Source organism: Microcebus murinus, chromosome 3 (assembly GCF_040939455.1).
Source record: "Microcebus murinus isolate Inina chromosome 3, M.murinus_Inina_mat1.0, whole genome shotgun sequence".
NCBI classification, from domain to species: Eukaryota; Metazoa; Chordata; class Mammalia; order Primates; family Cheirogaleidae; genus Microcebus; species Microcebus murinus.
The window spans coordinates 66,873,782-66,901,572 of NC_134106.1; the positions used below are offsets into that span (position 1 = coordinate 66,873,782).

Here is a 27,791-nt window from a genome sequence, read left to right on the forward strand (position 1 = left end):
TAACTAGAATAGACCATAAGGCACATGGTTCCCTGCTCACTGTTGCAAGCAGAGTGCACCTGCAGTATTGTGTGAAATCCTGGGGATGGAATCTTAAGGGTGCAAAGGTACAACGAAACATAAACACAATCACCAGTGTCGTGAGGATTGTGAAAGCAAATAGGATAGAGAGTTTGAGGGGAGTTTGAGAAGAGAAGGCTTCAGGAGCCTAGCATTTCTGTAGTTCAAACATTTGAACTGTATACTTCCAAGACAGCACGATAAGATCTTTACTATTAATAATAAACAGAGCTGTTCTCTGGAAGTGGTAAAGCCTAGCTCAGTGTTTCTTGAACTCAGGTGCTAATCCCCCTGCTGGTCTGGGCTCATACTCTGGGCAGTGAGGGTCTAGATAGCCCCTGTTACTCATTGGAAGACTTCAATTATATGCCACATGGTCAGATGTCAGGGCTACTGAGTCAGGGATTGCTGCTGTGAATGGGAAAGTGGACATAGAGGTTCAGGGGTTTCACATCTAAACCTGTCTAACTCTAGTACCCTGTGCTTCGATATCTATTGATTTGATGGCTACTCTACACCATCCAAATACTCAGCAAGTCTTACCTGTTGATGGTGGTCTTATGCTTTCTTTAGTACACAGGGTGTGGTACTTAGTGGTAGGGTTGATGTTTATTTGTCTGTCTCCCAATGTGCAGGTTACTGATATGGACAGAGAAAGGGCTCATTTTACAGGTGAGAAAAGCCATATGCTATTTGTTTGGGGGCATTCCTGTTTCTGTATTAGTTAGGGGCCATTTGGCAATGAACCAGCTTTCCTAATTGTAGCAGACACTTCTATATGCCTATGACACTTCCATTCTCTCTTTTGTCCTTACTAATGACATTGTTCAGGTTGGCACTGTTCTCAGGTAAAAAGCAAAAAAAAAAAAAAAAAAAAAGGAAAAAGAAAAAGAAAAAAACTTGACTCTCCAGACTCCCTTGCTGCTAGGAGTAGCCACATAGCGTAGTTCTGGAGGAAGAGATAAAAGCAGAATCCTTCTGGGAGAAAGAATGTTTTTCTGATAAAAAGTCTGCATGCTTTTTTTGCTCTTCTCTTTCCCCCTCTTTCCTGGAATGTGGGCAGAATAGGATGTCTGGAGGCTCAGCAATTCCCTTGTGATAATGAGGATGAGAGCTCCATCCTGAGGTTGGTAGAGATGCGGACTTCCTTGAGCCTCTATACTAGCCCTGATCAGTCTTCTGAATAACTTCTTGTTATGTAAGAAAAATAAGCCTTATACTTTTTAAGCTGATCTTTGTTGGGTTTCAGCTGCATGCTGCCAAACACAGTCCTGACTGATATTTCAGTGATCGCCATGCCTCAAGCAAGTAACCTATTGTCACTTGAGTTTTAGGAACCCAACAGCCCAAATTATCATGAGCAAAGATGTTCCTTTATATATGATGAACTTCTCCCTTTTTTTTTACATTGGACATTTTTTTCTTTCTTTCTTTTTTGAACTTGTATAATTAAAAACATCTTATTTTCAATGAACATCGAACTGGCATTTCCACTTAAGTACAAAAATTTTTACTGCCCAGAGGTTAAAATTAATGACACCCCAAAAAAGTATTTGCCTTCCATGGTCTATAATGCTGGGTAAATAGGACAGTCACATTGTTCACCTTTTTTTTTCAGAAAGGTTCCATTTCTTTGCCCATCCATTTCACTCTTCAAAATAATCACTGTCCTCGGCTGGATCTCTCTTTATCCTTGGCAACTCTGTTCTGTCAATTATGTAATAGTTTGGCCCTTTTTGGCTTTTGTTTCATTTTGCTTCTTTTCTCTCTCTGCAGAACAGCCTGCAGAGCAATAAGATAGGGAACATGCCTGCTGGGCCTGATTTTCTTCTTTAAAATAGCTTTGGCCACTGGTTAGTGATAAAAGGAGTTGGCTCACTGTAGAAGCCAAAAAACAGGTAAGTGGAATTAGTCTCACATTGGTGCAAAGGTGACTCCTGGACAGAAAATGGAATCTGTATTTGGTTTGAACATAAACAGGAGGCAGCAAGACATGGTGAAAACATACTCTACCTGGAGTCACCAGGGATTCCAGCCTGCTGTTTCCAGCTGCTAATCCTTTTGTAGGTGGTATGGTCCTGGGACAATCTCTTAGCCCCTCTGGACGTCAGTCATAAAATGAGTGGTCCTCAAGGTTTCTTCCATCTTGGCCAGGTACAGTGGCTCATCCCTGTAATCCTAGCACTCTGGGAGGTCAAGGCAGGTGGATCGCTCGAGGTCAGGAGTTCGAAACCAGCCTGAGCAAGAGTGAGACCCTGTCTCTACTATAAATAGAAAGAAATTAACTGGTCAACTAAAAATTTATAGAAAAAATTAGCAGGGCATGGTGGCACATGCCTGTAGTCCTAGCTACTCGGGAGGCTGAGGCAGGAGGATCTCTTGAGCCCAGGAGTTTGAGGTTGCTGTGAGCTTGGCTGATGCCATGGCACTCTAGCCCAGGCAACAGAGTGAGACTCTATCTCAAAAAAAAAAAAAAAAAAAAAAAGATTTCTCTCGTCTCAAATACCCAGAGCTATTCACATTCAGTGAATGTTTGTTTTGCACTCATGATGGGGCAGGCACTGTCCTGGCAATGAAGATACAGGGGTGAAATGCACAGAGAGAGAAGAAGACACCAGGTTTGAGAGTCTAGAGAAGGAGAGAGAACAGAAGGAAGACTGTCGTGGGGGAAAAGAGTAAGAATAGAGAGGGGAATGGAAACATTAATTGAAATGTACCTGGCTAGATTCCACATCTTCAGTGAAGCCTGCTTGGATCACTGCACCCGTCACTGATCTCACCATCTAGGGAATCTCCAAGCATTTTTGTGGGCACCCTTCATTCAATACTTATCTATCATCCATATTAGGAAATCTCTTTCTGGACATTTTTACTGTCTCCCTAACTAGATTGAGAATACTCAGAGTCCAGTTACTTCTATATAGTTGCATTGAAACACTTTTTTGGTATCAAGTGTTAAATAAACCAGACAAGTGCTTTGGATATCTTCAAATAGCTTGACGTGTAGCAAGAAGTCACATGAGGTATTTGATATTTATGGACTGAATTGAGATCACTGGAAGGTGGGAGTGCTGAAAGTTAGCTAGGAGTGTTAACTTCAGGCAGGCTGACCACTCATAACCAAGCACAAGCCAGAAGCCACGTGTACCGCTTGGGGAGTGCTCAGATTCTAGAAAAGTAAAAGGTTAGTTAACCATAGTTGCCTGAAGGTTCTCCTTAAAGTTCCCTTGCCAAGAGGCATTTTAAATAGCTTATTGTTGGCAATAAAGGAAGGAAATATTGGAAAAAGGAGAAGAAAAGGGTAGAATAGGCCGTGCGCGGTGGCTCACGCCTGTAATCCTAGCACTCTGGGAGGCCAAGGTGGGCGGATTGCTTGAGATCAGGAGTTTGACACCAGCTCGAGCAAGAGTGAGACCCCATCTCTACTATAAATAGAAAGAAATTAATTGGCCAACTAATATATATATATATATATATATATATATATATAGAAAAAATTAGCCGGACATGGTGGCACATGCCTGTAGTCCTAGCTACTCAGGAGGCTGAGGCAGAAGGATTGCTTGAGCCCAGGAGATTGAGGTTGCTGTGAGCTAGGCTGATGCCACAGCACTCACTCTAGCCTGGGCAACAAAGTGAGACTCTGTCTCAAAAAAAAGAAAAGAAAAGGGTAGAATAAGGCAGCATGATGATCTGTAGATACATTTCAACAATCTTATGGTCTGTGTTTGGTACTTATGTTCATAGTGTCCCCTCTCTTTGTGCATCCCCAGCAGGGCAGGAAGTCTTAAATCCTCATCCTCACACTGTGCCTGTTATAGAGCTGGGCACAAAGCAGATGCTTCTGTAAACAGGACCCAATTGACAGATGAATGGAGCCAGTTCTTCTTCTTTCCTCCCTGATTCCAAGTGGAACCAGAGATAGGGTGGCGGAACATAAGACAAAGGAGAATCTCGGGTCTTCTTACTTCTTGATGCCTGAATACGGGAGACAGAAGAGCCAGTGTGATCCGCTGGCCCAGTCCACCTATTTGGCGCTCAAGCACTAACAATAAAAGGGCCAAGTATTCCTAGTTATGAGCCTTGGAAAAATTCATAACCTATTCAATTCATACAGGTGATGCCATTAAACACTTACCTTCACAGACCCTCAGCAGCTACTGGCTGACCCAGGACTGTGCCAAGAGATACCATCTCTGAAGCTGATTTTCTCATTGACACTTGTTAACAGAGTACTTTTAGGACATGGGAGGGCAGAGTAAAGTTTATTTTTGCACCTGACACCTAAAGATAAATAATCTTAATCCCTGGTTTTCATGAAAGTAGACTCTGTGAGGGTAGAAACTGTGTCCTTCTTGTTCATTCCTTAGCTTTGTGAACTGAGGCAACATTCATAACCTTCCTGTGCCTTCGTTCGATCATCCACAAAGTAAGGATACTATGAGCACCTATTCATAGCGGTAATGAGAGAAAATATTCAGTTGATGCTTACAAAGTCCCTAGGACAGAGCCTGGCACATAGTAAGCCTTCAGTAACCATTAACTACAGCTCGCTGGTATATCAGCCTTGCAGAATGTCTGGCATGTAATAGCCAAAATCTTTTTGTGAAATGGATATGTGAATGAGGACCCTGTCAGTAGTACTTTGCTTTTTTGTTTAGTTTGTGCATCCCTTAAAGAATTTTGGAAAAAGTATGTGTTCCCTTGCACATCTTTAAGTAGATATTGAAAACGTTTCATCCTAAATCTAATCAGTTGCAAAGGTTGCACTTATTTGTGTTGTGTACATGTTGACATTGTAAAATAAAACTCTTACATCATTTTTCTGAAATATATCTAATGGAACAGAAATATCACCATCATCCATTAAAATAAATGAATAGATTCTTTTATAACATTTTCAAATGTTGCTTCAGTCCTTTTCCTCTTCGCATTGGGATTTCTATTATATCCTATCACAGAAGATGATAGTAAAACAACATATTTCTAGATTTAAAAATTTTTATTGACTATTTTTACCCTTCAGTTACTCTAAGATCACTTATTTTAAAAAAATTTCTGTATTGAATTTCATTGCTGTCATTTTTTAAATTAAAATGACCATATGTGTATAAGTTGAGTTTGGGACTCTGCTTGGTTCTATTGATATTTTTGTCTATATGTATGCCAATAATATACTGTCTTAATTACTATATCTTTATAATAGGTTGTGAAATCTGGTAGAGTTCCTCTTCCTACTTTATTATTCTTCAAGATTATCTTGGCTCTTCTATATCATTGTATTTCCATATAAATATAGAATCAGATTGTCAGTTTTTACCACACACACACACAAATATACACACAAGCCACTGTGATTTAGATTGGGATTTCATTCAACCTATAGATCAATTTGGGGAGAATTGACATCTTAATGCGATTGAATATTCTTATCTATGGCCATTAGATATTTCTCCATTTATTTACATCTTTAATTTATCTTTTTATAGTTTCTAATGTAATGGTCTTAATTGTTTTTCACTAAATTTATTCCTATGTATTTGATGTTTTTGAGGCTACTATAGAAAGTAGTGAGATAAAATATTTAAAATGATACTGAATTTTTATTTTCTGGTGACCATAAGGTGTTATACATGCTAAAAAGCTCGTTTTGGATTGGACTATTATTACAGTAATTAATACGTGTCTGATTAAAACAACAAACAACTTTTGAGGAATAATTATGAAACAAAGTATATTTCTTGAAATTGTATATTATAGACGGATGGAGGTGGCAATTGTGGCACTTTGATTAAATTATCTAATTGTCCCTTTTGACAGCTCCCCAGAGTTTCTTACACCTCAGAACAATCTACTTTAATAAGATGCAGGATAGGTGAGAATTATGCCTTTCTTTTGTAAAATAGGAGGATGGTAAGAGTGAAAGTGAAAGTGAACAAGGATAACTTCAACCTTGGGAGCATCTCAGACTAATTTTAGGTAAGAATTCTTACGGACTTTGCCAGTCTGGCAATTGTTCCCTTAAAACTATCCTGACAGGATACTCTATGGTCAGCCTCTGTATATGCTTAGGGGTATACATACGTACATGGCCCTGCTTAAAAACCACTTCTGAAGAGCACAATTACAAGTGAATTAGAGAGATGAGGTTTGCAAATGCTTTACTTTACAAAAACAAAGTTAAAATTGCATCCACAATAATGACATTCTTACTTGTTTCCTTTCTGATGGGATTTCTCGTGGGGATCTATGCATAACCTGGAGTGTGTCTATCTGAGTCGCTAGCTTGAATATGCTACTAGTACTTATTAATGCTCTATTGATATTTTCTATTCATTATTATTTAGTATATACTATTAGTTATTAATTATTGAATTACTTACAGTGATTTTTATAGCTGATTTGCCACAGTGGGAATGGATGGTACACACAGTTATTATATGAACAAGGCCCTTAGCTTCTGTGCCTAGTGGGCCTTCATTGCCTCCAAGCTCTTTATTTTGTCCCCCCATCAAGAACTGTGAAATGCTAATTTGCGTAGGCTCCAAATTGACTTTCTAGCAGACGGAACATCAACCTGAAGAGGTAATGAGTCTTTATTACTCAAAATGAGATAAATATCCAGACCTTCTCATTAAATCATGAGAACTATTTTAGAGTCCTTGTGAAGAAATACAAATGCATTTCTTCCTAGTAATAAATAAGTGATTAAAAATATAATAGCAACAACCATAACTCCACTTGTTCCTAGTTTGGGCCACCCCATTATACTGGGTCTTTACTCGGTAAGGATGCACAAGGGATTGGGGCTCACTGGGTTCTGAATGTGTGTCTACAAATGGTGTGATTCTTGCTTCATACAGTGAAGGTGCTTCCAAGGAGGATGGTTAAAACAAATGCTCATAAACTGGATGCAGTTTCTGAAATGATTTATTCTTATTTCTAAGACCACACATCAATAGTTTGACTTTCACTTGGGTGACACAAGGTGCTGGTTCCTAGAGGGACATTTTTAAAATAATGACATGACACTGGCACAACTAGAAGGAAACACCAGGATTAGTAGCTATGATCTACAGGAACATACAAGAAAGAGATGGATTCTGGAGGCCTGGCCTGAGTCTCCTCTCTGTTGTTCATTTTATGTGTCACCTGTTGGGGAAATATAATTGAAAACAAAATCTCCTCTCACTTCAGAAACCTTCTCCATAAAGGTAGAAGAGAAAGAACACTGTTTTATTATTGAATAAGTGTTAAACCAGAATGTGATGCACATCACAGACAATCCACTAAAAGATGCAAAGACAGAAAGAAACCCTACCCTTTTAAAAAGCCAAGCAGATGCAGCCCATTCCATACATGTTCTCAAGATAAGCAATAACTAGTCCTCCAGTAAAAGGACTTGACAGTATCATTTGTCACACATAGTTCATCTTAAATTCACTTGGTAATTGGGGTGACCATCTGTTTTAGTTAATTGGCTTTATCCCAAGGAAAAATAAACTCATATCTTTATGACATGAGGTAGTCTTGCAACTTGGAGAGAGGAGCCAGCCGAAGTTAGGCTCTTACCCTGCTGCAGAACTGGTTGATAAGGATGGTGATAATTACATTTCAAAGAGAGAGTTCCCAGGTCCTTAAGAAAGATACTTCTGGGTTACAAGGCTGCCAAGAGGCTTATTTAGCTTTGAAAAAGATTTACATACATTTCAGAGAAACAGAAAAATAATTTGCAATTACAAATTTTCTGCCTTGAATGCTCTACAAAAAAGAGTAAGAGGGACTCTTATTTTCAACAGAGAGAATTAATTTTTTTTTTTCTGTTTCAATTTGTATTTACCCTTGTACACCTTAGGAAGTCACTCAAACTCCTTGAATCTGTTTCCTCATCTGTAAAAGGAGGGTAATAACACCAATAACAGTTATTTCACTTCATACAGGGCCAAAGTAAAGGAACCGTGCAAAACTTATTTGTCATTTTAGATGCTGAAATTACTAGAGATTACATATCTTTATTGGTTAATACATGCAAGCAGTTAATCTAATAATATTTAAAAGAGAACTCAGGTTTTTAAAAGATTCTATCTCTGTAAGGCCAAGAATCTTTTTGCAACCAAAATATATCAGCTCCACTTTTATCTGTTAAGAGTTGAACATTTAATCTTTCTCTGTGTGTCTTACCCATAAACACCAGTTTTTTATAAATTTGGCAACCGGTTTTCTTATTATCAGTGTGTTCTAGTTCCATTTTATTATTAAAAATAAACATTACATGCCGGATGCGGTGGTGCATGCTGGTAGTCTCCTACCCAGGAGGCTGAGACAGAAGGATTGTTTGAGCCCAGGAATTTGGAGCTACAGTGCACTATGATCTTATCTGCGAATAACCACTGAGCCACTGCACTCCAGCCTGGGCAGCGCAGGAAGACCCTGTCTCTTAAAAATATTCACAGTAAAATCACAGCTGGTCTAATCTATATTAAGTAAATCACCAAGATACATTTTTTTAAGAAACTTTTGTTAAAAGATATATACTAATTATTTTGGTTAAACATACTGCAAGATACATTTTGATATAAGTAATTAATGTCAGTACAAGAAAAGGGATTAGATATGATGAAAAACGAGCAAATAAATGTTTTATTTCTTGGTAAATGCTTTTAAAAAACTTTAAAAAGAAAAAAATCTGATACTATTTCTTGAATCTAGAGTTCCTTCGATTTGACACAATTGACATATCATGAGATAAGCAAAGCAAAACTAAATAACTAAGAGTAGTTCTATGATAATGCTAAGCATAAGAATGAAATGGAATAGTCAAAAGATCTCAGGAATCTCAATGATGCCACATGCTTTCACTAGCACTCTCAAATACAGCCAGGCTCAGGAAATTATTCAGTGGCTGAAACAGCACTTGAGATTGGGCTTTGCTCTTTAGACACAGAATTCATCACCCTGTTATTGAATCATTGGTGAGACCCAAATTATATAAACAACATATCAAATCAAAGTTATCCTCCCCCATTTGTATGAGGGTTTCTGTACTTAGAACTGAGTCCTGCTACATTTCTATGAGGGTGTGTGCATATGGGGAGTAGCTATACACACCAATAAATTATACAGCTAGGATGATTCTGGAAATTATAATGAAAGTTAGAAATTATTCAGAATAGAATAAAATATTTCAAAACCCTGTCATAAATCTTAGCCAGGAAATAAATTTTCATGAGACCAGTGATTAACCCAGTAGCAAAATGGAATTTATATCAACCATTCATTAATCCCATTTCCCTTCTCCCAACACCATTAATTAACTGTCTGCTCAATTCCCATTCCTGTGCTACACTTGTGTCGCTTACCCAATTACAGCTAATTTTCTTGCATGCAACGAGAGTGGTAATAGCCTCTAACAGTTGTTGAAATGTGGTTCCTAGCGTTTACTGCAGTGTGTCATCCTTAAATATTCCCTAACATGTTTTCTGGTTCTGTTTCTAAAATCAAGTTTGTGTGGGGAGGATTGAGTTGAATACAGTAAGTGGGTGGTTTCCTTCCTTTCAGGTCCTCGGAGACCCTTATCTGATTTAAGTTTTGCCTCAGGAGAAAGCAGTACCACGAAGATTGCTAAAAATAACTGTTCTCCTGTCTTGCTGTTTTGCCTATGAGTCTCTGAGAGAAAAGGCTTTGGAAAATAAACTTTTGATGGCGTGTTTTATAAAGTGCATCTACCCGGTCACTTTAGAGTTCAATACAAAGGGTCAATTTTTAAATTAAAGCTTCTATGACACAATGCTCTCTTCTCTTTTCTTTCTCTTTTTCCTTTTTAAAATCAGTTTTACAAAAAAGGAGATGGCGAAACCTGAAAATATTAAACAAAAGCTCTTTGCCTTCTTTTAGTTGTGCCTAAAAATACGAGTGTGAATTCAGTTTTTGCATTCTAAAAGTAAGTTTCCCATAGACTTCTGTATTATTATTTTCTAGAAACCAATAGTTTGTTATCTGATTGATCCTCATTCATCCCTGGCTCTTAATGATTTCCTGCATTTAAGAACACTGTATCTTCCCTCTGACATTCCCTGCTTTCCTCCCCTCACCCCATGTAATTGATGATCTGTAAATAAACACTGCAAGTCATTAGAGGAGCTCACTAGTTAAAATAAGCCTGCAGAGAATCCTTTTGTTAAGCAAATAAGACTTTTATAATCACCTCTGCTTCATCCGCACAGATTTTAGTCTATCAGCCTTTTCTTAAAGTAGAAAGTGTTTTATCTTTCTCAAGCAACTGAAAGATTCCCTTGATTATATAGCTGGGCTCTGGAAGGGAGATCAGGGAAAGGAATCAGGGTTCGTGATGACTGATGGGGTTAAGTGCGATAGTAACAGTTCAGTTATCGGCGTTGGTTTAAGCATGTCCTAACACACTGAAATCCAAAGTCATTTGTGTGTTTTGGTTCCCCTTGTAGCATTACTTCTTTTTATCTACATACATGTCCTTTTGCTTCTTCCCATTCCCCTGTAATTGGAAAGACATCCATATTAGGTTGCTGTTTCCATCTTTACCATTTTTGTTCAAATATTAATATTCTCTTCTATCTACATACATAAAATAATTCAATGAAACCTATGCAATATCAGTCTATTGATGTATCCATTTGTTTCTAACATGAAATTCAAGAAACTACTTCAAATCCACTTGGGTAGTAGCTTTCTTTACATCAACAAATAGGTAGTAAGTGGCCACTGTTTGCATGCTGACAACACAGCCCTGAATAAAGCAGAACCCCTTGCCCTCTTAAAGCTTATATTTTAATGGTTACAAAGTATTTGCCACATTTTGTAATAGTTCCTTTTAAAATTAGTTTTTACATGATGTTTTCAAATGTGCTCATCAAAATGATGGAGCTGGTGTATATAAGCTCATTAGATTTTCACATATTAGCAAAATCATTTCATTGTAGTTGTTATCTACATCATGATAGTGTTTTTTGAAAGAAAATCTCTACTACCTTTTTCATAACATTTCTAATTTCTAAAATCATTTTGGCCTGTAGATACTGGGGGAAAAAAGATACTCTCTAAATATAAGGAACATAAGATTGTATAACTGTTTTCATAAATGAAAAATCTACATTTACCATTGTAATCTGAGAGGAAATAATGGTTTAATTAGTTTTTAGATGAAAAGATTTCTGCAATCAGACTGTGTTTGTAATGGCATTTATAAAACAATTTCCCCCTACAGTAGCATTGTAATTAAGACTTTCAATGAAATTGTCAGAGGAGAAGAGTGCATTTTTTCCCCTGCGGTCTGCGGTTTTGCCTGCCCCTCAGGGCCTGCTGTTCTTTTGCACCAGGCTTGCACTAATGTCCTATAATTGTGTTTCACTTCCTCTAATTAAACCGACAGGGAACTGCTGTCACTTACCTCACTGATCTCAAGGGTGACAAGATTAGGTGGTGGCAGTTCTTGCACAGAGCACTTAACATCCCAAACAAATACCCACTTGTCAGGAAGACTGTATTGCAGGGAGGGCCCAAGGACCTCTGTGGTTCTGGCTCCACACTTGGGCAATGGGACACCTAAGTTAGAAAGGTCACAGAGAGCATCCTGTTCATGGATGGACTCCCAGTGTGCATCTCTGAGCATCAGTTCCTAAAGATTTTAATGGATATTAAAAGGGAAAAATATTTCTGCAGCCTAGTAGAAATTGGAAAAGCATGGTTAAATCAAGTTAAACAGATGTCTCTTGTCTATAACTATCAGTGCTTTCACATTTGAAAAGATGTGGTGTATCGTGGTGGTGTCTGCGTGTGAGTGTGCATGTTTGTGTAGTATGATGTATTTCACAACATGTTTGAGAACATTTTACGGAGGCATATTTAAGGCTTGGTGTCCTACCGATCACCTTTAGAGATTTGCAAATCTAGCCAATGAAGGCCATCAAATGGTTATTTAGTGACATGCTCTCAACCCTGGTGGCCATGGTGGTGGATCCACGTGCTGTTGGATCAGCCTTCCTAAAACACTTCATGGACTCACCTTTATTGTCCCTTTGTTACCGAACCCACAACGGATCTAGCCTAGGTCTGATTACTCACCTCACAATAAGAATTGTCAAGGTAGAAAGGAATTTTTAATATGAAAGACTTTAGTTGGAAAAAGAAGAACTTGGATGCAGCCTCAAATCTGTCTCCCTGACTAACAGAGAGAACAGGCTTTTTAAGTATAGGATGTGTGCATTAGGGAAGATCATGTTGAAATTAAGGAAGGGCTATGTGCATTGGGGCAGGTTAGTGAGGGATGGTGAGTCTCTGGGTCAGGAAGTCTGCTCAGGGGCCTTTGGAATCTCAACTCCTTTGTCTTGCAGAAATTTCACCATTTCTGAGAAACAACTCAAAAATGTCAAGTCCTCAGTTAAAAGTTGCAGGGTTCTGGTCATCAAGTCCTGCTAGCCTGAGCATCTAAAACATGAGGAGAGGATTGTAAAAAGCATATAGGGGTCATTGAAATTTGTTCATAGAGCTAGTTGCATCTTCTGTCTTCCTCCACCGCTGCTGGTAGGATGTGAGAAATCCCTCAGGTATGTTGCATGGAAAACCAAAAAAGGTAGAAAACCACCTCATTATCACATTGTTCTTCTCTTCTGTTCTGTTCTGTGTACTACTGTACTAGAGTATCCAATGTACTGTTTTAGAGAGATTGATCCAGGTTTAGGTGAAGCTCCATTTATGCATCAGTAGAAAGGAGATGAAAGTACCTTGGTTCAGTGTTATTGTGGAGTGAGAGATGACCCATGTAAGTCAACTTGACCACATAACAGACACTCATGTAATGGTAGCAGTTATTGTCTTAAGATTTTTTAAACTTTATTATTATTATTTTTTTTTGCCAGCAACCACATTATGACCAGTATCTAGAAGCAAATTGAAAAGTTGGTTGAGCATTCAGCTGTTTATAAATAGCTTTATGCTTGATAAGAACCAGCAGTATGATTAACTGTATCTTTTAAACTTGGATAGAGTGAAAAAAAATTTGGGGATTTTGGTATGATGTAGTCTTTGTAAAAAGTAATAAATATTCAATACCAGTCAGCTCTTTCAACTGGTAGGAATTATTTTCTCTTCTTCCCAGTGAGTTTTTTTTTTTTTTTTTATCATTCAACTGAGTAGGATATCAGCAATAGTAGCATCTGCTCTATTGAACTTCATAGCAACTTGTTAATTTGAGATGGGATTGTGTTTAGATGCGACTTTTAGCAGTCGAGTTCCAAGATATTTATCAATTTGCTCAGATTGTTATCATCATAATTTGGAAATCCACGTTACCAAATAAATGCATGCAAAATTGACTTCTGAAGGCTTGACACATTCATAGCAAGTCATATTTCTGTGGCAGATATCACACAATATCAATTTAGAATTTGATTGAATCTCAGAAGCCATATCAATGTCATAGGCTGTATTCGCATATATTTGCATTTAAGTTCTGAATCTCACCATCCCGTCTGCATGATCTTTACCTTTTTTGGACTTAAGCATCTGCAAAGAGAGATTATAAAATACTACCCAAGTTATGGGTTGTTTCGAGAATTAAAATGAAATAAAGCATTGAAAAGTACTTCATAGACTGTGAAATGCTGTACATATTTTAGCTAGTTGGATTTTAAATTATTATTAGTAGTAGGGTACACATAGAGGACAGGAATTGTCTCACACTGTAAAGCTAATCCCCATCAGATAATCTTCTTTCTATATATTTTCTTATGAATGTGCTGCATTTGGAGAATTTATAGCACTATAACACAGATTCTATTTTTTTGAACCATTTTTTTGTTTCAATTTAGAAAGCAGGCCAGTGTGGGTACAAAATGTAAACCTAAACAAAAAGGCCTTTGAAAAGTATCTGATTAGCCCGATTGATCTATCTTGTGCACAAATGTGTTCTTAAGGCATTTACACGATACAAATGTTCTAGGAGATGTCAGATTTTTCTTTTATGACACCAAACTCCAAATTTAGGGGCATATTCTAAATATCTGTAACTCTTTTTAGAAGCCTGTTTTGAATTTATGACTGGCTGATAGATCTGCTAGATTTAGCAAAATAAAAAAAAATAGGAAAAAAAAAACATATTTGGCAACACTAGACTGTGGGCGGGAATGGGGCATGATGGTAGGAGGACTGATAAAGTCTGAGGCTGGCAGGTCAGCTGGGAGACTGTGCTCCAGGGAATTGTAGTACACTCCTCTTGAACCTATGTCTATAGCTATCGGGTTAGTCAGCTCAGAGCAATACTTTGAAGAACAAGCTCATAAAGTTTATTTCCACTGTATAAAGCATTTTATTTTTCCTACAACCCCCTTCATCAAGCTTTTAAAAAGAGGTGAGCAATACCTTTGAGGTAATCCCACTATCTTATCCTTTCATAACTGTATAAGCTCTAGGGAGCTAGGATTTTAAACCTTTCTAGGTTGTCTCACCACAAAGGTTATATTTCTCCCACATCATTTTCAAATATCTACAAATTTGCAAATAAGGCAGGGGCTTTTTAGAAAGATTAATTCCTCTGTATTTTGGGGAGAATAAGTTGGGGAATATGCATATTCTTTGACCTAGTAATCCAATTCTAGGAATCTCTTCTACAGACATGCTCACCTAAGCATGCAAGAATATACATATAAGGATATTCACTGCCTCATTATTTGTACATGTGAACTACTAAAACTACAGTGAGCAGAAAATGCTCTCCAATGATACCCACGCACTAGTCCATGGAACCTGTGACTATGTTACGATATATGATAAAAGGAACTATACTGATGCAATCAAGGTTAAAGACCTTGAGATGAAGAGAGTATCTGAGATTATCAAGTGGACCTACTCTAATCACTTGAGTCTTTAAAAGTGGAAAATCTTTCCTAGCTGGACTCAGAGAGGAATGTAGCTATAGAAGCCAAGCAATAGAAAACTAATTTGGCAGCAATGATGCTAAAATATAGAGACACTTAAATAAATGATATTTCACTCCAAATCAGGAGTATTACAGAGTTATAGAAAATGTAATGATCTATTGCTGAGTGAAAGAAGAAGTGTGAGAATGCAATGCAGAAATGTTACACCATGTTTCAATACGTGAAAACATATTGTCTATTTACATGTTTGTGTGTTGTGTGTATGTATGTGTGCATGTGTGTATAGAGAAAGATCTCTGCAACCACCTAGCAAAATATTCTTACCAATGATTTCAGTGCAGGAAGGGCTGTGTGTGTGTGTGCAGGGGGGAGGAACTTTTTACTTTATTCTTTTTACTTTTTACTTTATTCACTAGTATTGTTCAAAATGTTTAACATATACGGATGTTCATTTTTGTGTGATTTTGAGTATTTTTAAAATATTGAGGAGAAAAGATGACCACAATAAGGCCAAGCTGATACTGATTCATTGACAACTAGCCAGAAAATTTGGGTGCATTACCATGAACAAGGATGACTTATAATTAAGGGAAAAGAAAAATCTTAAAATTAGCTAGTTTTAACACCTTGCTTTAGAGATGAAGCTGGGATCTAACATAATTCAGCAGCTTGCCTGGCTTTACAGAAAGACAAAGAAGCAAAACCAGAAATCAGCTACAGATATTCTGGCTTTTCACTCTATCACACACCCCCTTACTTGTGTGTGTTACTCACAAGGAAAAGAAAAATCTTTTCTCACCCATTGCTAGGTTCTTGGCTGAAGCCCCTGTAACAAAATACAGATGAAGAAGAGGAGCCTATACATTTATTTAATATAAGTTTTACATGGCACAAGAACTCCCATAAGGAGATGAATACCCACTGAAATAGGTAAACCTATGTATTTTTTAATGCTAAGTTTGATGAAGATGTGGATAGTTGTGGAGAAGGATGCTTGGAAAAAAAGGGGTATGATCTAATGGTAATAAACTGGAGGAGACTAAGCAAGGCCTGTTTGTTCAGATTCTTCTCTGTGTTCTTATGTCTTCAGAGAAAAGGCTTTTCTTTTCCTTCGGCTATAGGGAGGGCATCTCTCAAATGTGAGTCTTACGACCTGCTTCAGGGAGAAGGGCAAGGGAAAGGTGAGAGTGCCCTCCCTGCTTCTGGTGTTTTCTCAAATGCCAAGGTGCTGTATTTTGGAATAGCATGTCCTGAACCCCATCATTAATAGCAAAATTTATATGCCTGCCATATGAGCAGGCACTCAGGAAAAGACTATTTATTGTCCAAAATTCTGTCACCCCTGGTAGTCAGCAAATATGTATCAAATGTCAACTAAGTACTTGGTGATGAAGGCATTCATGATACAAAAGTAACGACATTGTAGTAATATGAATAACACAGGTAACGGCACCTCCAATTGTAGGATGAGAAGAACTGTAATAGAAGAATGTATGAAGTGTAGCGTGAGCACGCACACACACATGCACACACAGACTCATGCGATCACACACACAGGAACAACTAATTTCTGAGGAAATCAGCGGTTCTGATTTACAGAGAAGATAACATTTGAATGAATCTTTCTCTAAGCAAGTGAGGGGTGAACAGGAGCACATGGTAGGTTCTAACACAGTGGTCAATGTTATTGAACAAAATGTTGGAGGGGACATAAGCAGTGAGAATGCTCTGTGGAAAAGCCTTGAGACCCAAAAGCATGGTCTGTTTGAGGAACGAGGTGGGAGATAGGTAGGAAAGACAACCTGAGGTCAAATTGGCCAGCACCTTCTTGGAGATTATCTTCTAGATGATAGCTTGGCACTGGAGGCTTTTATGCAGGTGAGTAAAGTAACATATGTGTATGTATTAGAGATAATGATTAAATAATGGATTTGATTTTTTGCAAGGTGAATCTGATGATATAAAATGACATAAAATAGCTGGTCTAATAATTTCTCAGGTCAAGACTTAATTGAACTAATATTAAGGTGATCATAAAACTATTAATAAGGTGATCATCCAAATTGGGGGACTTTTGAAAGAGAAGGGAGGCATTATTATTAATTATGCTGAGACAGTTGAAGCAAATTGGCAGGTATTATCTACTTATGACACAAACTCATGCAGATGTGAGATGATTGGATCTGTGGATGGTGATTAGCTGGCAGGTGGGTATTTAAGGACTCCTGGACACCAGGCCAATCCATAGACTCCCATGACTAAAGGATGGATGCTATTGAACCCCAGAGCCTTTCCAGTAGAACCTCTGCTCATTGCTTTAAACCAGTCTCTAACTTAAATTATTTCAATGATGCATTTTCTTAGTATCACAAATCCCTTGCAAGGTCCATGGTTAGAGAAGTGTTTTTAAAGCTATAAGCTACTTTAGCTCTCATGTAGTAAAGGTTTCTCTGTCTTAAAATTTCTCCATAATTGCTAAAATAGCTGGATTTGGGTTTAGAACCTGGGATAGATCCTGGGTTCAGCCCTCACTTTTTGAAACTTGAACAAGATTATTTGTGTTTTTGAGCATAAAGTGTTTAACAGATGAGTATTTTGTAAAAACTAAATAAACAATCAAGTGAAGTGTTTGGCACACAGTAGACACCCAACAAATAGTTGTTGTCTTTATTTTATTATCTCGCCATTGGGAAAATAACTTTTTTCTTGGTGCCACAACTACCTATCAGTCAATAGTGTTATATCTCTATCATAGCACTTATCTTACTGTATTTTAAATGCTTTTAAAATTATCTGTCTGGGCTAGGCTGGGTGGTTCACACCTGTGATCCTAGCACTTTGGGAGGCTGAGGCAGGAGGATCACTTAAGGCCAAGAGTCCAAGACCATCCTGAGCAGGAACGAGAGCCCATCTCTACAAAAATTATGCGGGTATGGTGGCATATGCCTATAGTTCCAGCTACCTGGGAGGCTGAGGCAGGAGTATCGCTTGGGTCCAGGGTCCAGTGAGCTATGACCATGCCACTGCACTCTATCCCTGGTGACAGAGTGAGACTCTGTCTTAAAAATAAAAAGAAATAACCTGATTCTTTAGACCAAGGGTGCTCAAGTGGTGGTAATCTTGTTTCTTCATTCCCCAGGACATTCAGAAATGTCTAGAGATATATCTGGTTGTCATAACTGGGGGAAAAGATGCTGCTGGAATCTAGTTGGTAGAGGCTAGGGATGCTGCTAAATATTCTACAATGTGTAGGGAAGCCCTCCACAACAAAGAATTATTTGGCCCCAAATGTCAATTGAGCTAAAGTTGGGAAACCATGCTGTAGACTATTACTCTCTGCAGGTGGTGGTCATGGCTGTCTTGCTGTGTCCCAGATGCCTAGCACTGTGATCCTTATAGAAATCTCAATGTCAATCAGTAGAGTAAATGAATCAGGACCAATGGTTTAGCCACAATCCAGCTTTGCATATATTTCTTCACTCCCTTTAGTCAACATGTGGGTTGTTGTCATGGCATCTCAAGCACGCAGCTGCCAGCTGTTTGCTTGAAGTACCAGCATGTTAAAACTGAACTCTGAAAAGGACATTATTAAGAAAAAGTTACCCATAAGGGAATAGATAGCATGTACCTAAAATACTTACATTTAGATTTCTTAATCAAAAGTACCTACCAGCTTTCATATAGAGTATAGAAGTCATATTTTTACCTGAATTAAATTGTGAGAGAACATGGGATTACATTTGTCTTTAACTGCTTAGTGAAATAAGTAATGTGTGAGGACCAACTAGGAAGATGGCTTTAAATCTATCTTATTTATTTATTTGTTTATTACATATTTATTTGGTATCCAATAACTGCCACTTTTTATAATAAGAGATGTAGGACTCTTTGAGGAGCTTGAGAAAGCCTGAAGAAGCCAGCCTGCATTCAGAGCAAGAAGTCTGCTCCCAGACATGACAAATCTATTTCTCGTTGTTGGATAAGATGGTGCTTTTTTCTTATTCAGACAAAATGGTTGACTGAGGTCTTGTGCTATTAAATACTGAAGAGCTTTCTGAGAAGCCGTACCCTCCCACCCTTCCTCCCCTCAGCTCTCTTGGACTCCATACAGCCTGAATTATTAATAGTAATGGATTTTAGTAGGAAGTCAAACCTCAACAAGTCATTATTCTGGTGTTTCTTGTTGCACCTCATCTTAGTTGGCTAGGGCTACCATTACAAATATACCACAGACGGGGAGACTTTAACAACAGAAATTTACTTTTTCACTGGAGGCTGGAAGTCTGAGATCCAGGTGTCAGAAGGCTTGGTCTCTTTTGAGGCCTCTCTCCTTGGCCTATAGATGGTCATCTTCTCCCTCTGTCCTCACGTGGTCTTTCCTCCACATGTGTCTGTGTCCTGATCTCCTCTTTAAGATCAGTAGTCGTATTGGATTAGAGCTTACCCTATTGACCTCATTTGAACTAAATTACCCTTTCAAAGGCCCTATCTTCAAATACAGTCACATTTCTGAGATACAAGGGGATAGGACTTCAACATCTGAGTTTGAGAGGGGAGACACAATTCAGGCCATATCACCCCTCTACAGGGCTCAATCTCATGTAGGTGCTCAACAAACACTTAACCGATGGAGTGGTAGCACATGGTGGCAGACCCAAGGGCTGGTGTGATTTGCAGCATGCAAATGCTACCCTGACCCAGACTACCATGGATGGAAGACTGCCCCAGAGTTTGATGTTTCTACTCCTTGAGTCACTGTGATAAAGAAAACAAAGTCCTAATACTCAGACTGTGTTTAATGTTCACTAGTTTGGAATTTCTTTGTTTGTTTTCCATTTAGCAGGCCTTGAGTAAGCACAAGGGAAAGGAAGCAAGGGGGAGGAGAGTGTTGGGCCAGACCTGGAGCAGGTACTCAGGTGGGAAGGCATCCTGGGTGGGAAAGGCCTTCCTTCCCAGGAGGGGAGGATTCCTGTGGAGCTCTCTGCATGGGAGGAAGAGAGGGGAAGGGAAGTGCCCAGCTGGGAGGTCATAAACTAGGCTTTGTGCTTCTTCACATGTTGGTGGAAGAGAGAGGGGTGGATTGCCAGGCAACTTTGAGCTTGGCACTAGTCTGGCTTCTGCACAGGGAATGAAAGGGTTTGAACCCGTAACATGGTGATCTACCCTCAAGTCAGACTTATAGCTGATTTCACTCAGGACTTGAACTTCCTTTCTGATTCCTGGTTTCTGACTTATTTTCTGACTACCTATTAGTACCTTCTATTTTGGAAATAGTGACTGGATATCTGGCCTGTTAGTCTATTCCCTTGGTAGTTTCTGTTTGGGATCTACCACAGTGCTGGAGTGCCCAAGCTCCAGGGTAAGGTCTCAGCCACCCTTTGCCTTAAACTATATAAATACGTCTTGTTTTTTCTGTTCTCTTTGCCTCTGCCACATATCTACCACTGTCTTTCTATACTATCATTTTAGGGAACAGCTTTCCATTTTCCAAAATGACAACCACTTTGGGTCACTCCCTCATTGAGAACCTATGTACAAGCTACTGGACTTAGTGAAACCACACTCGAATAAACTGCACAGATGAAGTTACTAATCCCATAAAGTTTACAGTCTAATGGTAGAAACAGATGAAAAATCAGCAAGTAAATTATCTACTTAACGTCTTTCTCAGTTTTATTAATATTTTAGCAGGAAATTTCTAGAGTTATTACAAATGAATTATAATGATTCTCTAATGATAGGTCCCTAGATTTTGCATTACAGTGGAAGGAACACTTAGAAAAGAGATATTTTCATGCTGTTCAGACCCATCTCTGGAGGCTCCTACTTACTGAGGTGTGTGTAAGTAATTAGCAGATCCCCTCGAGTGTTCCCCACCCACGTAGAACAGATCTGGCAGGCCGAGGGCATCTGGCTTCCTCATTTCTGCAAGACCATCCCTTCCTTAACATGCCAAGTGAGGGTGACTGAAATAGAATCCATTCTCCATGCTTAAGGGAGCTCCCTCTTCCTGGCAGTTACAGGTGCACAGTTTGATTAAAATCATCAGTGAGGTACGTTCACTTCTGATTTCATTACCCATGCAGAGAAATGAAAAGAAGGAATCTGTCTCCAACATGTGCTCCACATCTTCCCTAGTATGAGACATGATGGTGTCAGAGCTTGCATTCCTCACTACTGCACTGTGTTAGTGAAATATCAGGATCTGTGTCTGGTCCTCCTTTTTCATTCACCTCATGTTTGAAATTGTGTCATAAATGGACTTTAATGTGGTGAAAATTTCATAGATTTTAAATTTCACCCAGAGGATTCCCAAAGATATTCAAATGGCAAGTCTTGGTAAATCCAGATCCAGCCTATAAAACAATATGTACTCCTTAGACATTCGATCCATCTAGCTTCCATTTATCCATGGTTCAGAAGCTTGGCACCGTGCCTCTCCTTAAGAAGCTTAGTATCAAGAGAGGAAAAAGATCAGGGTAAGGAATTTGCTGATTGGATACCATTTTCAGGCCAGACTCAGACATATACATGTTGCATGCATTATTTCATTGAATTTTTACCACACTCTTGGATTATGCATTATTTTCATTATTCTACAGATGAGGACAAATTGTTACTGGGTTTAGGAAAATTTCCCAGCCTCACACAGCTAGTAAGATATAATGCAAGTCTGTTTGTGTCTGCTTCAAAACTTCTATGAAGGCAGGGAAGGCATGGGAAAGGGCATGAAGGTAGGGGAGATGGGAGGTGTAGATGGAAGTTGTGTTCACATTGTCATTTTATACAAGAATATAAAATGACATAACATTGATTTGTTTATCAAAGCATATATTCCCATCTCTTTACCCTAAGTCTTAGTGTCATAGGCCTTCTGGGAGACTAATATGAACCTTGGGGCTGGCACTGTGGCTTTCCATGGTTGCACGTGGCCAGATAGGTAGCTATGGATGCAAATAGATTGGTATTCAATTTCTGGAAGGACTGAGATTTTAGGATTCATCTTCCTCAGTGGTCTATGATCCCATCTCTCATCTATTGACAAGGGAAGATTGGCAACAACTTTTTTTGACTCCCCTATTTATCTTCTCTAACTATAATACTTTACTGTGTACAAAGGAAACTCCTTTTGGGGGCATTATACCTGATACAGAGAGATGTGGTCTCTCCTCTCCCTCACAGAGTTTATGCTCTATCAATTGGAAGAGAGAGTACCCACACATAAGTAATAGCCATAATGGCAGATGAACTTGCAATACACACACACACACACACACACACACACACACACACAAGCACATACTGTGTCTCTCATATGCACATACATTCAAACACAAAACATGATTACAACATTTTAATTTTACTCTACTGTGTTATATATACAATTGACACATGCATTGTCAGACAATTTAGGGGTTACTGCCAATCTGCTCCAATAGCTTCTTCATGTAATGAGTGTTAAAAATCCGGTTTTCCATAGGGCTGATGACACTATTGGAAGTAACAGTAGTTTCTTCAGCTCACCTTATTCTGAATCAAGAGGGAAACTTCAAGCACCCACCTTTTTGCCCTACTCCTGCCTTTTTTATCAGGTTTGGAACCCGGGTGACAGTGACAACTGGATATCTGACTATGAGGGATGTAGGGTGAGACCACTCAGTGCCAACTTGCCAAAGGAAGGCAGTTCAGAGATTGGTCTGAGGGGGTTGCTACTGCCTGCCATGGGAGGGGACTGCTCTGATGTGGTTGAGAGAAGGGAGAATTCTCTACAGGCTCTGGAGTCAGGGAAACAGAGCTTGATCTGGGCTGTAAAGGATGTTTTAGGGTGAGGAAAAGAAGGCAGAGTTGGCATATAGGAGATATTATAAGGTGGCCAGAGAAACTCTTGATTACAAGGGAGCAGAGAGGTTGGGACCATAGCAAGAGACACTTGGGAGTAAACTTTTAGAAAATATTGGGAAATATGTAGAGCATAGACTTAGCTTTTCTAGCAGAAGCTATAAAATACTGCTTGGATCAGGATCCTGTTTTCTTGTTTATTTTCATGATCTTGAAAAATTTTCTTAAGCTCTCTATGCCTTAGTAAGATCAGCATCTCCTTTATTTCTTTGTCCACCATTTCCAGCTAACCTTATTTGATGTCTATATGTAGATATGATAATGACAGGAAAGGAATTCAGGGAAACTGGTTGAATATCCTTTTCCTTTGTGCAGGGAATTTTTTGAAATGGTATAATGGAGTGTGTCTCCTCTGTATGTTTTAGTTTCTCAGGCAATGTGGCTTTTCTCTTCCTCTTCTAATTAAGTGGTTTGATTTAGAATCCCATGTTTTTGAGATAGGGTGACTGATTCACCAGGAATTAGCAGAATTGCCTTAATTGTGGATCCTTGGTCCTATTTTAGGCTTACTAGTAAATGGTTGCAAAAAATCATGGGTCCCAAATTAGGTTGACAGAATTTCACAGAAGTCTGAAAATGCACATTTCTAGACCATAATTAGAGAGATTTGATTAATCAAATGATAAGTCAGGTTGGGACCAGTGAACTCTCCACCTGTACCCAGAACTTATCTATAATTCTAAAAATTCTTATTTAAAAAATGTATATTTCCAGGCCTTACTCCAGAGCTACTGAAACAGAATTTCTTGGGGGAGGGATAAGAAATCTGTATTTGTAACAGCTGTCAAGAGTTTGTAGTCCAAGGATTATTGAACCTAAGACACTCTCTGGTTTTTAATCACCATTTAACTAGAAACACCCCAGGGATTTAATTCACTGAAAAGGTTTCTTTCACAGCCTGTCACCATAGCCCTGCATTGTCAGAGATGTGTGTTTGGGAAGAGATGCTGCTCTTTTAGCTTTGTGAGTAGACAGAGAAGAACGATCGAGAAACTCTCAGTCACCACTCAGGGACTCTGAGGAGGCCTTGGAGGTCAGGAGCCAGCAATAGGGAATTAAGTCTCTCCCAGGAAGTTCTCTCAATTTGGGTTGTTCATCCTGTTTGGCTTATAACCAAAGACTTTGATTGTCATAAGAATCCAGTGAAGTGAGAGATATACACACAATTTGAAAATGTCTAAACTGCTAGGATTATAATCTAGGCAAAGGTTTTGTTGTATTTTGTTTTATTTATTTATTTTTTCTTTCCCTACAGCTGGTCTGGAGAGAACACAATGCACTTCTTAAAATTCCATGCAGACCTAGCAAAGTTTCAGTAAGATCCCAGCATAGGAAGGAAAAAGATCTCCGTGTCTGACGGGATGTGATGTGCATTCTCAAGTCTCCCCCTTCGTAGACACAGTGTACGCTACAGAGAGCAAAGTGTAATTTTAAGAACCTTGTAATTCTTTACAAATTAACACAGCAGATGGTGTTTATGGGAGCCACATAGTGAGGAATATTTGGGACGATGTGAGACATGTGTTCCAGGGTTTCGGCCTGCTTTCTACTTAGTTTAGTTTTTAACTGTCATGCTGCAAAAATGCCATTTGCCTCATAAAGTTTTCATTGGTTCCAAGTGTGAGGGAATGCCCTAAGAGATAGTTCTGTTACAATGTGTATTCAAGCATACTCAGTGAGGTTCCTGACTCACCTTAACCGTAGCAGTACCTAGTGGTAGCTCCTGGTGGGGTTGGAGGGTGGCCTCTGGGCGCTGGTGATGGGGTTCGGAGCAGCGATGGCTTCCTCCCAACTCCAGACTGGGGATGGGTTTGGGAAGTTGAAGAAGAGCCCAAAGCTTGAGACACTCTGCTCCTAGAAAGCAAAAACGGGCCAGTGATGGGGTTAGCAGCTCTAGATTGGGGCTTGTTGGGGTCTAAATAGCTAAAATACTTCTTTACTGTCCAAATAATTAAAAAAACCCACATTATTCTCTGTTCGTTCTCTCATAGTGTTAAGACTTAAAGGGCTCAGGACCTGTGGGCTTGCTTTCCAGACAGCATTGACCTTTTGGAGGGGAACATGAGAGCTAGAAGGTGCCACGCTAGAGACTGGGAGATGGTGGTGCCACACAGGACAGGAGGAGGCCATCCTCACAGGAATTGGCAAAGACGGAGAGAGGTTGGAGTTGATTTGGGCAGATAAAACAACCTTGCTGTAGACCATGAAAAGAGATATCCTAGGGTTACCCTGAGTATTCAGCAAGTACTTGCTATCTGTCTATTTCCTTTGTCCACTATCACCCACAAAACTTCCTCACTTTTCTTTGCTGTAGGGCTGGAAACTGGAAAGGACCCAGATGTTCTCTTTCCCCATTCAGGGTTCTTCCTATCTCATGGAAGCACCATTTCACCAGACCAATTCTTTCTGGTTCCTAGCATCCTCAAGCCTATCTACTCCCACCTCTCACTGTTTTAATAAAAGTTGTTTTCTCTTCCCAGGATATGTACATCTTAATCCCATGCATTCAATCAAAGGCTTTGGCTCCAGGAATTTCCATCTTCTTTCTGCAAAGAAGAGGTCTTGAGCAGGGAAGGGAATATGACTAAGGAAGGAAGAGAATTTGGGTAGAAAGTGGGTGAAAGTGTACAACATTGTTCTATGGCATTGCTGAGGACCTGACAGGTAGCCTTCAATCCCCCCTCTGCACAAAAGTAGGCTTGTCCCCAAAGATCCATATCATGTAATCATGTCAAATACCTAGAATAGAATTACTTTATTCCTATCCAATACATATTTTTATGTATGTATCTATACATATTTCTAATTTATGTAGCACCTACCCAGTGTAGGACACTGTGCCAGCAACTTCAGAATTTCAAGGAAATATAATTGGCTGACACTTTTCTGTCCTTGGGCAACTGTGCCTCTAATTGGGAAAAGGATATATACTCATGACAAGTTTCTAAATAGTACAGGATCATGATGATGCATCTTATATATTTGTATATAATGTGACATCTGCAATTCAATTAACAATGCAAGAGCTTTGCACAATATATAATTATTGCCTAGGTAGGAATAATTTATTAAGCACCAAATAACTAATAGTGGTGACTATAGGCACTCAGGGAAGGCTGGGTTTCTGGGTTTCTGTGAAGAAGCCGGGAAGGAGTGATGGAGGAATTACAATATGTACTGGCTCTTGATATATTTTAAATGAGGCACAGGAAGGCCAGGACTTAGGGTTCCCACACAGACATACTTTCCATAAATTATGGTAACCCGCTGCCTGAATGTTTTCTGATTTCTGTGAATTCTCAGCAATGTGGACCCAGTTATTGACCTCTTTTTTGTGATGGTGGAAAAGGCCAGACTCTGGGGATCCTTTAGGTGTTGATAGCTTTAACTGGAGCTGAATGGTTTGGGAAATATGCACTTAATAATGAAATGGAACTTTAAATTTCATTATTTAAATTATTTATTCAGTGTGTGTATGTGTGTGTGTGTGTGTGAAAGAGAGAGTGTAAAAATCAATGGGAATTTGCACTTTGCCTTGACTACTTTCATCTCAACTGTAAAGATGAAATGGCATATTTTAGCAGTTTGCTCAGTTCATGGTCTCTTACAGGCTTAGAAGGAATATGTGGTTAATTAACCCCAGCTTTTAGCAATCACCCAAGGTAGGGGTGGGAGTGCTATGAAAAATATCTTCTATGCAGGGTTGCCTGGCAAATAATCACTGAGGACTACACCTGTGTTGATAAAATAAATCAAGGAGCAAGAATTATAACATTACACAGGTGCCAACTACTTCCTATGGCTTTGATCAGCAGATTGTGAAGTAGGTGAAATTTATTTTTAGGACCCCACATTTTCCAAATCATCTATCCCTTTCATACCAAACCAGGAATCATACCCCTAGACAAAAAAATATCCCTTACATATCTATTTCCTATTCCTAGGTGCCTACTTGGATCATCCATTCTTTTGTCTATAAACTAATAATTCTGTGCAATTCTTATGAGTTTTGTGCTGAGTCCTCTGGGAGGAAACCAGGCACTCTCTACCCACAAAAGCTCAGGTTCTATTCTGCAGCCACATGCAAAACTTATTAACTAATGCAGAATGGTATTGTTAACGTGCATTATTTGGCACAATACCTAATTGAAAATTGTGATCAAAGGATATCTTCATGGGCTAGATAGGTCTAGGAACATTTCCTAGAGAAAGGGGATTTTGAGCTGTTTCTTGAAGAATAGATAGAACCTAGCTAGGTGAAGAGAGAATAGCCCCTTCCAGCCACACACCAACATAAGCCTATAAGGAGGCAGGAAATTTGTGAGTTCTTAAGAAGGTACAAATAGATTAGAGATGGGTGTTGTTACGAGAGAGATACCAGATTCTGAAGTCTTAAAATACAGGCCCAAAAATTTAATAGGAAATAGGGCTCTCCCTCTTATATTATACTGGATAGAGCTGAAACCCATTCTACTAAGTGAAGCATCACAAGAATGGAAAAATAAGCACCACATGTACTCACCATCAAATTGGTATTATCTGATCAACAGCTAAGTGCACATACAGGTATAACATTCATCGGCTGTCCAGCAGATGGGAGAGGGGAGGAGGGGATGGGCAGATACATACATAAAGAGCACGATTCACACCATCTGGGGGATGTGCACGTTTGAAGCTCTGACTCGGGTGGGAGTGGAGGGCAAGGGCATTATATGCAACCTAAACATTTGTACCCCCATAATATGCTGAAATAAAAAGAAGAAGAAAATAGGGCTCTCGTAAGAACTAAACAAAAACTGAGGAACATTGAGCTGAGGAAGGGAAGCTTGGTCTTAGTAGGCCATACTGAGTATGATGAGTGAAATAAATCTTCAGTAGATGCTGTGGCCTTGAAATTTTGGGGTGTCATGGACAGTGGGATGT

At 39.0% G+C, this 27,791-nt stretch overlaps 1 protein-coding gene across 1 annotated transcript in view; it reads left to right on the plus strand.

Moving 5' to 3' along the window:
* Nucleotides 1-27,791, plus strand: part of CTNNA2 (catenin alpha 2) — a 1,049,805-nt gene that overhangs the window by 756,455 nt on the left and 265,559 nt on the right. The gene's annotated exons all lie outside the window — the stretch shown is intronic.